General features: G+C 38.6%; 1 non-coding gene across 1 annotated transcript; it reads right to left on the reverse strand.

The window, feature by feature from the left end:
• Nucleotides 1–3,950: 3,950 nt before the first annotated feature.
• Nucleotides 3,951–4,058, reverse strand: LOC112753154 (small nucleolar RNA R71). The gene has a single exon (XR_003177551.1). It is a non-coding gene; the product is annotated as a small nucleolar RNA R71 (small nucleolar RNA).
• Between the last annotated feature and the right edge of the window lie 8,033 nt (nt 4,059–12,091).

Consider the following 12,091-nt stretch of genomic DNA (forward strand, 5'->3'; position numbering starts at 1 on the left):
GCTACTAGTCCCGCTCATCTAATTAGAATCTGAGCTTCAATCAAAAACTCTGAGATATCATTGCTTCTCAACCTATTAGTCTTCTATTTTATTTGTCTAGTTGCTTGAGGACAAGCAACAGTTTAAGTTTGGTGTTGTGATGAGCGGATATTTTATACGCTTTTTGGGGATAATTTCATATAGTTTAGAGTATGTTTTAGTTAGTTTTTAGTCTATTTCTAGTAGTTTTTAGGAAAAATTCATATTTCTGGACTTTACTATGAGTTGTGTGTTTTTCTGTAATTTCAGGTATTTTTCTGGCTGAAATTGAAGGAGCTGAGCAAAAATCTGATTCAGGCTGAAAAAGGACTGCTAATGCTGTTGGATTCTGACCTCCCTGCACTCAAATTGGATTTTCTGGAGCTACAGAACTCTAAATGGCATGCTTCCAATTTCATTGGAAAGTAGACATCCAGGGCTTTCCAGCAATATATAATAGTCCATACTTTGCACAAGGATAGACGACGTAAACTGGCGTTCAACGCCAGTTCTCTGCCCAATTCTGGCGTCCAGCGCCAGAAAAGGATCAAAAACTGGAGTTGAACGCCCAAACTGGCATAAAAACTGGCGTTCAACTCCACAAATGGCCTCTGCACGTGACTCACTTAAATCTCAGCCCCAGCACACACCAAGTGGGCCCCAGAAGTGGACCTCTGCATCATCCATCATAGTCCACTCATATTTTGTAACCCTAGGCTACTAGTTTAGTATTTAAACAACTTTTAGAGACTTATTTTGTATCTCATGACATTTCAGATCAAAACTTTGTATTCTCTGACGGCATGAGTCTCTAAACCCCATTGTTGGAGGTGAGGAGCTCTGCTGTGTCTCGATGAATTAATGCAAGTATTTCTGTTTTCCATTCAAACACGCTTGTTCCTATCTAAGATGTTCATTCGCGCTTAACTGTGATGGAGGTGATGATCCGTGACATTCATCACCTTCCCCAAACCATGAACGCGTGCCTGACAACCACCTCCGTTCTATATACGATTGAATGAGTATCTCTTAGATTCCTTAATCAGAATCTTCGTGGTATAAGCTAGAACTGATGGCAGCATTCATGAGAATCCGGAAAGTCTAAACCTTGTCTGTGGTATTCCGAGTAGGATTCAAGGATTGAATGACTGTGACGAGCTTCAAACTCCTGAAGGCTGGGCGTTAGTGACAGGCGCAAAAGGATAGTAAATCCTATTCCAACCGGATCGAGAACCAACCGGTGATTAGCCGTGCTGTGACAGAGCACGTGAGCGTAGTCTTCACTGGAAGGATGGAAGGTAGCCATTGACAACGGTGATCCACCAACACACAGCTTGCCATAGGGGGACGTGCGTGCGTGAACAAGAAGACAGAGGAAAGCAGAGATTCAGAAGACAAATCATCTCCAAAACTCCAACATATTCTCCATTACTGCACAACAAGTAACTTTTAATTTATGCTCTACTGGTTACTCACAATTCAATTGATAACATAATTGACTTCCTGAATAAGATTTACAAGATAACCATAGATTGCTTCAAACCAACAATCTCCGTGGGATTCGACCCTTACTCACGTAAGGTATTACTTGGATGACCCAGTGCACTTGCTGGTTAGTGGTACGAGTTGTGAAAAGTGTGATTCACAATTCGTGCACCAAGTTTTTGGCGCCGTTGCCGGGGATTGTTCGAGTTTGGACAACTGACGGTTCATCTTGTTGCTCATATTATGTAATTTTCTTTTTGTTTTGTTTTCAAAAATTTTTCAAAAATATTTCAAAATTTTCTCCTTTGTTTTCGAAAAAAAAAATGTTTTCAAAAAAATATATTTTTCCTCAGGATTTTTAAGAATGAATTCTAGTGTTTCATGAAACATGTTGAATCCTATCTGGCTGTAAAGCCATACCCAAACTGCTTTGGGATTGGTATTTAACTAATCACTCCAGTCCATGTAATTATATGTTGAAGCTTGGCTGGCTATTAAGCCATGCCTGACCCTTTGATTGGAGCTTTAAGACTAACATGGCAAGATTCCTAGAATTCATATTAAAAATTTTGGAATCCTTATTTTTTAATTTTCACAATAATTTTCGAAAAAAAAAAACAATAAATAAAAATACAAAAAAATTAGAAAATCATAAAAATCAAAAATAATTTTGTGTTTCTTGTTTGAGTCATGAGTCATGTTAAAAGTTTGGTGTCATTTGCATGTGCATCTTGCATTTTTCGAAAATTCATGCATTCATAGTGTTCTTCATGATCTTCAAGTTGTTCTTGGTAAGTCTTCTTGTTTGATCTTAATGATTTTTTGTTTTGTGTCTTTTCATGTTCATCATATGCATTTTTGAATTCTTAGTGCCTAAGCATTAAAGAATTCTAAGTTTGGTGTCTTGCATGTTTTCTTTGCATTAAAAATTTTTTCAAAAATATGTTCTTGATGTTCATCATGACATTCATAGTGTTCTTGGTGTTCATCTTGACATTCATAGCATTCTTGCATGCATTCATTGTTTTGATCTAAAAATTTCATGCATTGCATCCTTTTAGTGTTTTTCTCTTGCATCATAAAAATTCAAAAATAAAAAAAAATATCTTTCCTTTTTCTCTCCTCAAATTCGAAAATTTGGATTGACTTTTTCAAAAATTTTTAAAATCAAATTGTTTCTTATGAGTCAAATCAAATTTTCAATTTGAAAATCTTATCTTTTTCAAAAATCAAATCTTTTTCAAAATCCATAGTTATTTTCGAAAATTCCAAAAATATTTTTCAAAAAATCTTTTTCTTATTTTTATACCAAATTTTCGAAAATAACATAAACAATTAATGTTTGGATTCAAAAATTTGAAGTTTGTTACTTGCTTGTTAAGAAAGATTCAAACTTTAAGTTCTAGAATCATATCTTGTGATTTCTTATGAATCAAGTCATTAATTGTGATTTTAAAAATCAAATCTTTTTCAAAACTAATTTCAATCATATCTTTTCAAAAATATCTACTTATCTTATCTTTTTCAAAAAATATCTTCTCAAAATATCTTTTCTAACTTCCTAACTTCTTATCTTTTCAAAATTTGTTTCAACTAACTAACTAACTTTTTGTTTGTTCCTTAACTTTTTCAAAACTACCTAACTAATTCTCTCTCTCTCATTTTTCGAAAATATCTTCCCCCTTTTTCAAAATTTCTTTTTAATTTATTAATTATTTTAATTTTTAAATCTTAATTTTCAAAAATTACTAACATTTTTCAAAAACTATTTTCAAAAATCACTAACTCTTTTTCAAAAATTATTTTCGAAAATTCTCTTCTCTCTCATCTCCTTCTATTTTTTTATTTTATTCATCTACTAACATCTCTCCCTCATTCAAAAAAAAAAAAAGGATCTCTATTATTATTATTTTTCTGTGCCTTCTTCTTTGTCATATGAGCAGGAGCAAGGACAAGAATATTCTTGTTGAAGCAGATCCAGAACCTGAAAGGACTCTGAATTACAACTAACCAGTAAGCACCTGTTAGGAATTTTCAAACAAGAAGAGGAGATGGCAGCCGAAAATAATAATAATGCAAGGAGGATCCTTGGTGACTTTACTGCACCTAATTCCAATTTACATGGAAGAAGCATCTCCATTCCTGCCATTGGAGCAAACAAATTTGAGCTGAAACCTCAATTAGTTTCTCTGATGCAGCAGAACTGCAAGTTTCATGGACTTCCATCTGAAGATCCTTTTCAGTTCTTAACTGAATTCTTGCAGATATGTGATACTGTTAAGACTAATGGAGTAGATCCTGAAGTCTACAGGCTCATGCTTTTCCCTTTTGCTGTAAGAGACAGAGCTAGATTATGGTTGGATTCTCAACCCAAAGACAGCCTGAACTCTTGGGATAAGCTGGTCACGGCTTTCTTAACCAAGTACTTTCCTCCTCAAAAGCTGAGCAAGCTTAGAGCTGATGTTCAAACCTTCAGACAGAAAGAAGGTGAATCTCTCTATGAAGCTTGGGAAAGATACAAATAGTTGACCAAAAAGTGTCCTTCTGACATGCTTTCAGAATGGACCATCCTGGATATATTCTATGATGGTTTATCTGAGCTATCAAAGATGTCACTGGACACTTCTGCAGGTGGATCCATTCACCTAAAGAAAACGCCTGCAGAAGCTCAAGAACTCATTGACATGGTTGCTAATAACCAGTTCATGTACACTTCTGAAAGGAATCCTGTGAATAATGGGACGCCTATAAAGAAGGGAGTTCTTGAAGTTGATACTCTGAATGCCATATTGGCTCAGAATAAAATATTGACTCAGCAAGTCAATATGATTTCTCAGAGTCTGCATGGAATGCAAGCTGCATCCAACAGTACTCAAGAGGCATCTTCTGAAGAAGAAGCTTATGATCCTGAGAACCCTGCAATAGCAGAGGTAAATTACTTAGGTGAACCTTATGGAAACACCTATAACTCAACATGGAGAAATCATCCAAATTTCTCATGGAAGGATCAAGAGCCCCAACAAGGCTTTAATAATGGTGGAAGAAACAGGTTTAGCAATAGCAAGCCTTTTCCATCATCAACTTAGCAACAGACAGAGAACTCTGAACAAAATGCCTCTAATTTAGCAAATCTAGTCTCTGATCTATCTAAGGCCACTGTAAGTTTCATGAATGAAACAAGGTCTTCCATTAGAAATCTGGAAGCACAAGTGGGCCAGCTGAGTAAAAGGATCACTGAAATCCCTCCTAGTACTCTCCCAAGCAATACAGAAGAGAATCCAAAAGGAGAGTGCAAGGCCATTGACATAAGCGCCATGGCCGAACCTATAAGGGAAGGAGAGGACGTGAATTCCAAGGAGGAAGACCTCCTGGGACGTCTAGTGATCAATAAGGAGCTTCCCTCTGAGGAACCAAAGGACTCTGAGGCTCATCTAGAGACCATAGAGATTCCATTGAACCTCCTTATGCCCTTCATGAGCTCTGATGAGTATTCCTCTTCTGAAGAGAATGAGGATGTTACTGAAGAGCAAACTGCCAAGTTTCTTGGTGCAATCATGAAGCTGAATGCCAAATTATTTGGCATTGATGCTTGGGAAGTTGAACCTCCCTTGTTCATCAATGAACTAAGCGATCTGGATCAACTGACATTGCCTCAGAAGAGACAGGATCCTGGAAAGTTCATAATACCCTGTACCATAGGCACCATGATCTTTAAGGCTCTGTGTGACCTTGGTTCAGGAATAAACCTCATGCCCCTCTCTGTAATAGAGAAACTGGGAATCTATGGGGTGCAAGCTGCTAAAATCTCACTAGAGATGGCAGACAGCTCAAGAAAACAGGCTTATGGACAAGTAGAGGATGTATTAGTAAAGGTTGAGGGCCTTTACATCCCTGCTGATTTCATAGTCCTGGATACTGGAAAGGAAGAGGATGAATCCATCATCCTAGGAAGACCTTTCCTGGCCACAGGAAGAGCTGTGATTGATGTTGACAGAGGTGAAATAGTTCTTCAATGGAATGAGAACTCCCTTGTGTTTAAAACTCAAGGATCTCCCTCTGCAACCATGGAGAGGAAGCAGAAAAAGCTTCTCTCAAAGCAGAGTCAACCAGAGCCCCCACAGTCAAACTCTAAGTTTGGTGTTGGGAGGCCACATCCAAACTCTAAGTTTGGTGTTGGAGAGTCTCAACAAAGCTCTGCACATCTGTGAGGCTCCATGAGAGCTCACTGTCAAGCTATTGACATTAAAGAAGCGCTTGTTGGGAGGCAACCCAATGTTTATCTAATTCTTATTTTTATTGTTTTTCATGTTTTCTTAGGTTCATGATCATGTGGAGTCACAAAATAAACAAAAAAAAAATCAAAAACGGAATCAAAAACAGCAGAAGAAAAATCACACCCTGGAGGAGCATCTGTCTGGCGTTCAAACGCCAGAGCATAGTTCTGGCGCTGAACGCCCAGAATGGGAGCATCCTGGCGCTGAACGCCCAGAACAAGCATGGTTCTGGCGTTCAACGCCAGAAATGGCAGCAAAGGGGCGTTGAACGCCCAAAATAGGCACCAACCTGGCGCTGAACGCCCAGAGTTGTGTGCAAGGGCATTTTACATGCCTAAATTGGTGCAGGGATGTAAATGTCTTGACACCTCAGGATCTGTGGACCCCACAGGATCATCTCAGGATCTGTGGACCCCACAGGATCCCCACCAACCTCATCATCTCTCTTTCCATTCATGATCATCCCTTCTTTTTTCCATTTACCACTCACATCCATACACCCACTACCTTCAAAAATTCAACATCTCTCTCCCACCCAATCCCACCCATATGGCCGAATACACACTCCCATCCATCTCCTCCATATCTTCTTCTTATTCTTCTATTCTTTCTTCTTTTGCTCGAGGGTGAGCAACATTCTAAGTTTGGTGTGGTAAAAGCATAGCTTTTTTGTTTTTTTTTCCATAACCATTGATGGCACCTAAGGCCAGAGAAACCTCTAGAAAGAGGAAAGGGAAGACAAAAGCTTCTATCAAGGGTCTATAGCTCAGTGGTAGAACATTTGACTGCAAATCAAGAGATCCCTGAGATACCTCAGGGGATACATTTTCTTCCACACAATTATTGGAAGCAACTAAGGGTGGAACATCAAGAGCACTCCATCATGCTCCATGAAATAAGAGAAGATCTAAAAGCAATGAAGGAGGAGCAACAAAGACAAGGAAGAGACATAGAAGAGCTCAAGGACATCATTGGTTCCTCAAGAAGGAAACGCCACCATCACTAAGGTGGACTCATTCCTTGTTCTTACTTTCTCTGTTTTTCGTTTTCTATGTTATATGCTTATCTATGTTTGTGTCTTCATTACATGATCATTAGTAGTTAGTAACTTTGTCTTAAAGTTATAAATGTCCTATGAATCCATCACCTCTCTTAAATGAAAAATGTTTTAATTCAAAAGAACAAGAAGTACATGAGTTTCGAATTTATCCTTGAACTTAGTTTAATTATATTGATGTGGTGACAATGCTTCTTGTTTTCTGAATGTATGCTTGAACAGTGCATATGTCTTTTGAAGTTGTTGTTTAAGAATGTTAAATATGTTGGCTCTTGAAAGAATGATGACTAGGAGACATGTTATTTGATAATCTGAAAAATCATAAAAATGATTCTTGAAGCAAGAAAAAGCAGCAAAGAACAAAGCTTGTAGAAAAAAAAAAGGCGAAAAAAAAATATAGAAAGAAAAAGAAAAAGCAAGCAGAAAAAGCCAAAAGCTCTTAAAACCAAGAGGCAAGAGCAAAAAGCCAATAACCCTTAAAACCAAAAGGCAAGGGAAAATAAAAAGGATCCCAAGGCTTTGAGCATCAGTGGATAGGAGGGCCTAAAGGAATAAAATCCTGGTCTAAGCGGCTAAACCAAGCTGTCCCTAACCATGTGCTTGTGGCGTGTAGGTGTCAAGTGAAAACTTGAGACTGAGCGGTTAAAGTCAAGGTCCAAAGCAAAAAAAGAGTGTGCTTAAGAACCCTGGACACCTCTAATTGGGGACTTTAGCAAAGCTGAGTCACAATTTGAAAAGGTTCACCCAATTATGCGTCTGTGGCATTTATGTATCCGGTGGTAATACTGGAAAACAAAGTGCTTAGGGCCACGGCCAAGACTCATAAAATAGCTGTGTTCAAGAATCATCATACTGAACTAAGAGAGTCAATAACACTATTCGAAATCTGAAGTTCCTATAGATGCCAATCATTCTGAACCTCAATGGATAAAGTGAGATGCCAAAACTATTCAAGAGGCAAAAAGCTATAAGTCCCGCTCATATGATTGGAGCTATGTTTCATTGATAGTTTGGAATTTATAGTATATTCTATTCTTTTTATCCTATTTTGATTTTCAGTTGCTTGGGGACAAGCAACAATTTAAGTTTGGTGTTGTGATGAGCGGATAATTTATATGCTTTTTGACATTGTTTTTAGTATGTTTTTAGTAGGATCTAGTTACTTTTAGGGATGTTTTTAATAGATTTTGTGTTAAATTCACATTTCTGGACTTTACTATGAGTTTTTGTGTTTTTCTGTGATTTCAGGTATTTTCTGGCTGAAATTGAGGGACTTGAGCAGAAATCAGATTCAGAGGTTGAAAAAGGACTGCTGATGCTGTTGGATTCTGACCTCTCTGCACTCAAAGTGGATTTTCTGGAGCTACAGAACTCGAAATGGCGCGCATCCAATTGCGTTGGAAAGTAGACATCCAGGGCTTTCCAGCAATATATAATAGTCCATACTTTGGCCAAGAATTGACGACGTAAACTGGCGTTCAACTCCAGCCTTCTGCCCAAATCTGGCGTCCAGCGCCAGAAAAGGATCCAAAACCAGAGTTGAACGCCCAAACTGGCACAGAAACTGGCGTTCAACTCCACAAATGGCCTCTGCACGTGCAACACTTAAGCTCAGCCCAAACACACACCAAGTGGGCCCCGGAAGTGGATTTATACATCAAATACTTACTCATGTAAACCCTAGTAGCTAGTTTATTATAAATAGGACCTCTTACTATTGTATTAGGCATCTTTGGTCTCAGTTTTAATCCATTGTTCATCTTAGGAGACTATTGATCTCGTTTAGGGGGCTGGCCATCTCGGCCATGCCTGGACCTTCACTTATGTATTTTCAACGGTAGAGTTTCTACACTCCATAGATTAAGGTGTGGAGCTCTGCTGTTCCTCAAAGATTAATGCAAGTACTACTGTTTTCTATTCAATTCATCTTATTTCGCTTCTAAGATATCCATTCGCACCCAAGAACGTGATGAAGGTGATGATTATGTGTGACGCTCATCACCATCTCCCCTATGAACGCGTGCCTGACAAACACTTCTGTTCTACATGAATTAAGCTAGAATGAATATCTCTTAGATCTCCTAACAGGAATCTTCGTGGCATAAGCTAGAATGATGGCGGCATTCAAGAGAATCCGGAAGGTCTAAACCTTGTCTGTGGTATTCTGAGTAGGATTCAATGATTGAATGACTGTGACGAGCTTCAAACTCGCGAGTGCTGGGCGTTAGTGACAGACGCAAAAGGAGGGTGAATCCTATTCTAGCATGATCGGGAACCGACAGATGAATAGCCGTGCCGTGACAGGGTGCGTGAGCATATTATTCACTGAGAGGAGGGGATGTAGCCACTGACAACGGTGATGCCCTTGCATAAAGCCAGCCATGGAAAGGAGTAAGACTGATTGGATGAAGATAGCAAGAAAGCAGAGGTTTAGAGGAACGAAAAGCATCTCCATTCGCTTATCTGAAATTCCTATCAATGATTTACATAAGTACCTCTATCCCTATCTTACTATATAATATTCGAAAACACCATTATCACTTTATATCTGCCTGACTGAGATTTACAAGGTGACCATAGCTTGCTTCAAGCCAACAATCTCTGTGGGATCGACCCTTACTCACGTAAGGTTTATTACTTGGATGACCCAGTACACTTGCTGGTTAGTTGAACGGAGTTGTGTCCACACATAGTAAAGAGCCATAATAATGATTCCATACAATAACAAAGAGTACTACATTAATGTGATCACAATTTCGTGCACCAGCAGCCTCAGCAACACAAACAACCAAAGCCATTCATCTAATAATACTAACCAATTCAAAAACCCACAAAACACATATCACCAACCCCATAACAACTCACAAAACCACCAGAATAACCTTTCCACATCCACATTCTACCCACAAAATATCCCCGTAGATAGTTCAAACAACTTCCAGCAACAACCATCTCATTTTACACAACCACAGCCAAATCCAGACTCCCAAAGAATCTCTAGTCTAGAGATAATGATGGAGAAACTCATGAAAAATCAAGAGATGGCAAGACAAGATCAGGAAGCAGCAAGAAAAGATCAAGCCATAATAAGTTAAAACCAAGGAGCTTCAATCAGAAATCTTGAGATGCATTTGGAACAAATAGCTAAACAAATTGCAGAGATGGATGAGAAGCAACCAAATGCATCCCCTAGTGCCACTCAAGACCACCCAAGGGACAAAGGAAAAGCTACAAAGTGGGAGGAGTGCAAAGCAATCATATTGGGAAGTGAAAAGACTGGGGAGAAGGAAGCCATCAATCAGGAAGAACACAACAGACAAGTTCCAAGACAGAAGAGAGAAGTGAAGAGGATAGAAAGACCAAGAATGCAAAAAGCTCAAAGAGAGATAAGGACATCATTGAAACACAACTACAAGAGAAGAAGGAAGGGGTGAAGCCATATATCCCCAAACTTCCATATCCTCAAAGATTCAAGAAAGAGAACGAGGATAAGCAATATTTAAAATTCCTGGACATATTCAAAACACTCAGCATCAATATTCCCTTCTTAGAAGCACTTGAACAGATGCCATTATATACCAAATTTATGAAAGAAGTGCTAACAAAGAAAAGACCCTTGAAGGAAGGACAGATTGTTGAAATGACAATGGAGTGTAGTGCTATTCTCCAAAGAGGTCTACCAGAGAAGAAAGATGATCCTGAAAGGTTTTATATACCTTGTACCATAGGAAACATAACTATTGAGAAATCATTCTGTGACCTTGGTACAAGCATAAACTTGATGCCTCTATCTCTTATGAGGAAGCTTCAAATTTTTGAGCTGAAACCCACTCGAATAGCTCTTCAAATGGCTGACAAATCCATTTAGCAAGCACTCAGAGTTGTAGAGAATGTACTGATAAAAGTGGGAAAATTCCTTCTCCCAGCTGATTTTGTCATCCTGGATATGGAGGAAGACCCTAACACTCCCATCATCCTGGGGAGGCCTTTTCTGGCTACGGGCAGAGCATTGATAGATGTTGAAAAAGGGAAATTGTTGCTGAGAGTGCATGATGAGCACCTAGCATTCTATGTTTTTAAAACCCTGCATGAGCCCACTCAAGAAGAAGATTGTATGAAGAATAAAGCCAGAGATCAAAGCTTGAAGGAGGCAGTCAATGAGTTAACTCCAATACTTCTAAATCCATGCTTGAAAGAAGTAGAGATAGTGCAACAGACCAAAGAAATTAAGGAGGAACTAGATCCAAAACCCCCATATGAGAACCTCAACACTCCAGATAAAGAACCACCAAGGCATGAATTATCTCATGAGAAAGAAGAGAAGAAGAAGAGGCCAAAAGGGTGGAGAAACAAGAAAATCCCCACTGAAGGCTTCTCACCAGGGGATAAAGTGATGTTAAACACCCAACCAATGAAGGTGTCTCCACAATTATCTGAGTATTATACTGTGAACCGGATCCTTTCACTTGAACACCTAGAGATCATCAAAGAGGAGACCGGAAGAAAGTTCATAGTAAGAGGAGAAAAGCTAAGGCACTATGATTTTCAGCCTCCATGATCAAAGAACAAGATGTCAAGCTAGTGACAATAAAGAAGCGCTTGTTGGGAGGCAACCCAACCAAAGGTAATTTCCTTTTCCCAACTATTTCAATAAACAAGGCTGAGTAGCTTTATCTGTATTGCAAGGAGCTTAGTTTGATGTTGCACACCAAAACAATATAAGGGAGAATGAAGGATGCTAAGTTTGGTGTTCCTCCAAAAATCTCATTGAAAAACACATTTTCACCTTCTGCATAGAGGGTTGCTAGCTCCAAGCAATCAGAGAAACTACTTAACCAGTGTCTGTTTTCTAGTTTTTAGTTTTATTGCCTTTAGCAAAGACAAAAGGGTTCTGCATCATCATCCAAAGGAGGAACAACAGAGAGAAATAATGACGACAGAAGGAAAAAGCGGAGAGACATTCCCAACAGGTTGTATTGATATTTAATCCTTGTTGCTTTGAAGTATTTTAACTTGGGATTCCTATATGTCTCGCTGAAGTGTTCAATTAGGTGCAAGTGTAAATGTTTGCTAAAAACGCTAGCCTGCATTATGTTTGTCATAACTCATTTGCTTGAATTCTGTTTTATTTCCCTTCTGCATAAATAAAAGAAAGATGTTTGAAACAAGAAAGTGATTGTCCAATGTTGTAGAAATTAGAATGAGAATTCAGTGGTGGTATTTATTTGATTTAATGGTTAGATCAAATAACAAAGGC

This window comes from Arachis hypogaea, chromosome 15 (genome assembly GCF_003086295.3).
Source record: "Arachis hypogaea cultivar Tifrunner chromosome 15, arahy.Tifrunner.gnm2.J5K5, whole genome shotgun sequence".
In the NCBI taxonomy this organism is placed as follows: Eukaryota; Viridiplantae; Streptophyta; class Magnoliopsida; order Fabales; family Fabaceae; genus Arachis; species Arachis hypogaea.